Source organism: Bidens hawaiensis, unplaced genomic scaffold (assembly GCF_021521415.1).
Source record: "Bidens hawaiensis isolate Kalapana, Puna unplaced genomic scaffold, B.hawaiensis_p1.1 tig00013009_1, whole genome shotgun sequence".
Lineage (NCBI taxonomy): Eukaryota > Viridiplantae > Streptophyta > Magnoliopsida > Asterales > Asteraceae > Bidens > Bidens hawaiensis.
This window is the reverse complement of record NW_027492094.1, coordinates 22,527-29,058: the sequence shown is the minus strand read 5'-3', so window position 1 is coordinate 29,058 and position 6,532 is coordinate 22,527.

Genomic DNA, 6,532 nt, shown 5'->3' with positions numbered 1-6,532 from the left:
TCATAGTCACTCAGTAACTCGACCCACCTTCGTTGTCTCATATTCAGTTCTTTTTGATCGAATATGTGTTGCAAACTTTTATGATCAGTGAAGATGGTGCACTTTGTACCGTAGAGATAGTGCCTCCAGATTTTAAGTGCGAAGATGACTGCTCCCAGTTCTAGGTCATGAGTAGTGTAATTTTTCTCGTGAACTTTTAATTGTCGAGAAGCATAGGCTATAACCTTACTATTTTGCATCAATACGCATCCTAACCCTCTCCGGGATGCGTCACAATACACAACAAAACCATCGTCTCCGTCGGGGAGACTTAAGATTGGCGCTTGGCACAATCTTTGTTTTAGCGTTTGAAACGCCGTTTCCTGTTCTTCACCCCATTCATACTTCCGATCCTTTTGAGTCAGGAGGGTTAAAGGTTGGGCGATGCTGGAAAAGTTCTCAATAAATCGACGATAGTATCCAGCTAAGCCTAAGAATTGGCGGATTTCCTTTGGAGATTTAGGCGCTTGCCAATTCTTAATTGCTTCAACCTTACTCGGATCAACGTGTATTCCTTGGTGGTTTATAAAGTGACCGAGGAATTGCACCTCTTGTAACCAGAAGTTACACTTGGAGAATTTTGCAAATAACTTCTCCTGATCCAGGAGCTCTAAAACTAACTTTAAGTGTTGCTCGTGCTCTTCTTTACTCTTCGAGTATATCAAAATATCGTCAATAAATACAATGACGAATTTGTCGAGATAGGGTTTACAGACTCGATTCATGAGATCCATGAATACTGCTGGCGCATTTGTTAGCCCAAAAGGCATAACTAAGAATTCGTAATGGCCGTAGCGAGTCCGGAATGCGGTTTTTGGGATATCCTCCTCCTGAATTCTAACCTGATGGTATCCCGATCTAAGATCTATTTTTGAAAAGTAGCTCGCACCTTGTAGTTGGTCGAACAGATCATCGATTCGGGGGAGAGGATACCTATTTTTGATTGTCAACTTGTTCAATTCCCTGTAATCAATGCACATTCTAAGGCTCCCGTCCTTCTTTTTTCACGAATAGAACAGGTGCACCCCACGGGGAATAACTGGGATGTATAAATCCTTTATCCAACAATTCCTGCAACTGATTGGATAATTCTTGCATCTCGGATGGTGCAAGTCGGTAGGGCGCCTTAGCAACAGGGCCAGCTTGAGGTAACAGATCGATTCTGAATTCGACCTGTCGGGTTGGCGGTAATCCAGGAAGTTCCTCTGGAAAAACTTGTGGGAATTCGCGTACCACGGGAATATCGTCCACCCGTTTTTCCTCAGGATCAGTGGCCGTCAGGCTCGCTAGATACGCCACACATCCCTGACGTATATATTTTAACACCTTGAGATGGGATATAAATGGTATCATGGTGCCGGATTTTTCTCCTTGCACTAATACCTCCTCGTCATCCGACACTCGGATCTTGACGATTTTCTTTTCACAGTTTATTTCTACCCTGTTACGTGCTAACCAATCCATTCCCACTATCACGTCAAAACTACCCAATTCTACCGGTAACAAGTCAATCAGAAAGGATTGTTCGTTCAGAATAAAAGGGCAATTCCGAACTATCCGATTAACTATCATGGTTTTACCGTTAGCGACTTCTACGGTGTAAGGTTCTATGGTTTCACCAATAGGAAGGTTTGCTATCGAAAGGAATCTAACGGAGACAAAACTTGTATCTGCGCCTGTATCAAATAATACAGAAGCGTAATGATCAGAGACGAGGAAGGTACCTGTCACTACGCTGGGGTCCTGGCGTGCCTCGTTTGCCCCCATCACGAATGCTCGGCCTCGCGCCGGATTGGACGACGATGCCTGACCCGTGAGTTGTCTCCCGTTTCCTCCCTGGTTCAGTTTCGGGCAGTTCCTTTTGAAGTGATCCGTGCTGCCGCATTCGTAGCAAGCACGGCTAGTGGTCACCATTTGGTTTCCTTGCGGGTTTTGCTGTCGGGCCGGTTGGGTCCTAAATGGCTGCGCACGGATAGGTTGCGGTTGTCGGTTCAGGTTGTTCAGATTTGTCTTACAATTTGGTGCGTAGTGTCCAATCCTGCCACACCGGTGGCACACCACCTCTTTGCACACGCCACCATGGTGGTAACCACATTTCCCGCACTTAGGAAACGTTCCCTTCTGCGGTTCTTGCCTTCCGCCCGAACTCGTCATGGCATAGCTCTGGGCAGCGGGCCTAGCTCGTTTGCTCTGCTGCTTTTCTTGGATCCTATGGTCATGTGTACCCCGTTTTCCCCCAGCGGATTCTCCTGTCACCTTTAGTGATCCGCTCCGTAAGAAATCATACGTGACAATGCCAGCCTGTGTCACTGCGCTTTCATACGTCTGGTGTCCCCCCGCGTTAACTATACTCCTCACTACTGGAGTAAGTCCCCAAATATAACGTTCCACCCTCTTCGTCTCTGGGGTGACCAACCACGGTACTAATCGTGACAGTTCATTAAACCGGTTGGTATGACCCAAGTGGTCCGCCCCCTTCATCTCCAGATTCCACAACTCATTTTCCAGTTTCTGCAATTCATTCTTATGGCAGAAATGTTCCAACACAAGAGCCTTAAGCTCTGTCCAGGTCATGTGGTTTGTCGCCGCCTGACCTCGAGTCTGTACTATGGTGTTCCACCATGTCAAGGCATGGTCGTGAATGTACAGGTGGCGTACTTAACGACACAATCCTCGGGACAGTTGCTGATATTCACCACTGATTCTATTTTCTCTATCCATTTAACTAACCCATTCGGTCCTTCAGACCCGCTAAACTCTAATGGCTTGCACAACATAAAATCCTTGATCAAACATCCCCTGGATGCACGAATTGGTTCAGTACGGTTTGTCTCTACCGTAGGTATAGGGCCATTGCTGTCAGTAACAACCACCCTAGGCGGTGCGTCATTGCTCGGAATAGTGTTATCATTCCTTGGAGGATTAGCATTTTGTTCCCCGACATTATTTATGGGCGTTTGATTGCTCGGAGGGGTTGGATTGGTCGAGTTATTAATACTGGCGGCCGATGCGCGATACTATATCCGGTATCGCCGCCTCCAACTGTTGAGCAATCAAACGGCTCACATCTACTTCCGATATTTTCGTTGATCGTTTCGGTGCCATTCTACACAACATCAAGAAAATACATAGAATCAATACCATCTCAAATCATAAAACACAATACATATTTCATTCATTAGTAAACATTGATACATATTACACAAACATCAGTACATACTTTCCAGTCAACATTACATAACTAAGTTTTAATACAAGGGCCCTATGTCGGCATCATCTCGACATAACCCGTAAAGGGGTCAGTGCTTGAATGATACCCAAAAGTATCTATAATGATATGCCCCAAAAGAGACCCACCCTAGGGGCCAGTGGTTGTATTATAACTAAACAAGATTCACTCCGTGTTAGTATCACCACTAACTACTTACACAGAGTATCAAAAAAATGGTCCCTGTCTATTCCCAACCCAAATCAACTAAACATGGTGGTAAACCAACCCCACCAACATCGCCACCAGCACCACTAACACCGCCATCAGAACCCGAACCCGACTCTCCATCCGTTCAAGCATCCATTGGGAGTACGAGCACTCCCTCTTCAGTTGGGCAATTGCATACTGATGATCCAGTATGCAATCACCCAAGTACATTCTCCTTTGGACTCCCACCGTCAAGGCGGCGGAGTGCTCGTTTACCTGTTCGGTGAGCGTCCGGAGCCAGGCCGCGGCATCCCGCTCCTGTCTCGGGAGACCCCACACCGGTAGGGTCGCAGGCTCGGGACGAGAGCTGGAGGACTCGCCCCTGCGAGTAGCAGGTCTGGGTGGGGGCGAGATAGGTCGGACCGGTGGAATACTGATCCGCGCCGTGAGGCGGGGTCCGAATCCAGGGGGTGCAGGAGCGACCTGTGGTGCGGGTGGGGTCGGGGATCTGGCCATCCTAGCTGAGGAGGACTGGCCGGAATTCCTCAAGCTAGCCTTGGAAGGCTCAGTGCTGGATGCTACAAGAGGGCTCCCGGAGTCCCCGGAGCTAGCCTCGAACGACGCACTGGGGGTTCTTGACATATTATCTGCACACAAGTTAACAAACATATAGTTCTTTCCATAGTGTAAATCATAATCAAATTAATATGCATTTACTTATACAACTTGACCACATAACAATATTATCACATATTTGCACATATGTTGCCAATTTTACCTATTAAAGTCCCCCGTGACTTCCCCTGAATTCCCTCGTGTAGACAAGTCTGTTAGTATTGTTGGTTCAGTCGGGACCGAGACGATCCGAGCCGGTTCGAGACGGAAGGTTTGATAACCAAAGACGGATAGAAACAAACACGAAACAAACGATTTCATTGATAAAAACGAAAGATTACATGCTTGTTAAACACTGAAATCACGATCTATGGCAGGGGGAGGTCGAGCATGGCCTCCCCCCTCATCCGGACAGCACCTGGGCGCCGGGCACGCAAATCCCTTAACAAACCACGCCTGAAAGCTGGGTATTTATACCCACTGCTATTCGATCAGGACTCATTCGATCGAATGAGTCCTATTCGATCGAATAGCAGACTCATTCGATCGAATCAGAGACTGGTTCGATCGAATGAGTATCCATTTGAAAATGCTCTTTCGAATGGATGACTTTCGGCGTGGACCACTATCTAGGTGTACAGCATACAACATAAACAATCTAAACTATTCGCCAAGCGACGGCCACAAAACATGCACCAACAATTATGTTCCGGACCATAATAACCCACTTGTCCATCCAAGTTCATCCCGATCTCGTCACAATATATATTTAGTTGATATTCAGATCCTATAATACATGAGCTACTGGTTATATTTTAGGTATCTTTTAAATACATCCTAATTCATTATAACCAATGGCTCTGATACCAAGTTCTGTAACACCCCGTAACCGCAGCGGAAACGTACACGGGATGCAACAGACACATCTGATATCAACAGCATTGCTTATAAAGAAAACACCACTACATTAATTTAACGTATTACATTGTTCTGAGTTTCATAACCATCTAAGCGATATCACATAAGTGTTACCGATAGTACATTATCATATTTAATGCAAAATATAGATCTCTAGACATCCACAAAATAGCACAGCATCGAACACATATCACTTATTCCAGTTTGAGTGTACCTAGAAAGCATGTAAAGAAAACGGGTCAACTACGAATAGTTGGTGAGTTTCACCAATTTAAATAAACACTGGCAAATCATTTTGATAACCATTTAATAGCAATGTAAATATGCTGGGAACTATGTTATCCAGAACATTTCCAATAATCCTCTGGGAACTATGTTACCCCAGAACAATAATAATAACCTCTGGGAACTATGTTACCCCAGAACAATAATAACCTCTGGGAACTATGTTACCCCAGAACAATAATAACCTCTGGGAACTATGTTACCCCAGAACAATAATAACCTCTGGGAACTATGTTACCCCAGAACAATAATAACCACTGGGAACTATGTTACCCCAGAACAATAATAACCTCTGGGAACTATGTTACCCCAGAACAATTCCACACGATAAACAATTTATATATTCTGTGCATCAAACCATATATATATAAATATACAAGTGTTTCCATACGATCGGTATGTACTTAAATACTTTAATAAAGACATGCTTTCCGCCCCGGGAAAATATTTAAAACGGTTCATTAAAAAGGGGCTCGTGAAAACTCACCTTTCTGTGAGTCGGGACGTGATACAATGAACTGCTATAAGCCTGGATCTGTAATATAATATCTAATCGTTACTAAATGATTCCCATAAATTAAATACGTATCAATCGGTACATCTGGGGACATTGTTAGCCCAGTACTGTACTCGATCCGGGGACAATGTTAATCCCCGTGATACTTCTAAGGACTCAGATTGTGACATTGCTTAGAGTCGGACGGTCAAAATTATCATTTTTATGTTTTCCTTGATTTGCGTGCCTAGTACGGTCATCCGTTTTTAGTTTCAAAAATGAGTTTATTCACACTCGACCCAAAAATGGTGTTTGACTGTTACTTTAGTTAACGTGATGAAATTAGAGCTCGGTTTGGACACCCCGTTTGGCCGCGGGGCCCGTTTCCGTCATTTAGGTGCCGGAAACAGTAAAATCGGGTAAAATTACCTAAATCATCCGAATTATTTTCGGATGCTTTACTTTTATTTGAATTACTTAGTATTATGAAAATGGTCAATTTTTAGGTTTTTATATACCAGTCAGCTCGCTTATGCGAGTTTTGCCGGTTTACACGTTTTAAGCTTTAAAAATTTGTTTTTATGTTCTTTTTAGCACAAATAATTACCCGTTTAGTCTCGGGTCTTGAAATTTTGCACAAAACTTATTTTGACAGTAAGAAGTTTTATAAAAATTTTCCAGATTTATTTTTTTATATTTACATTTATTTATCTATTTTTAAACATTATTAAAACACTAAATATGTCAAAAATACCAAAAGA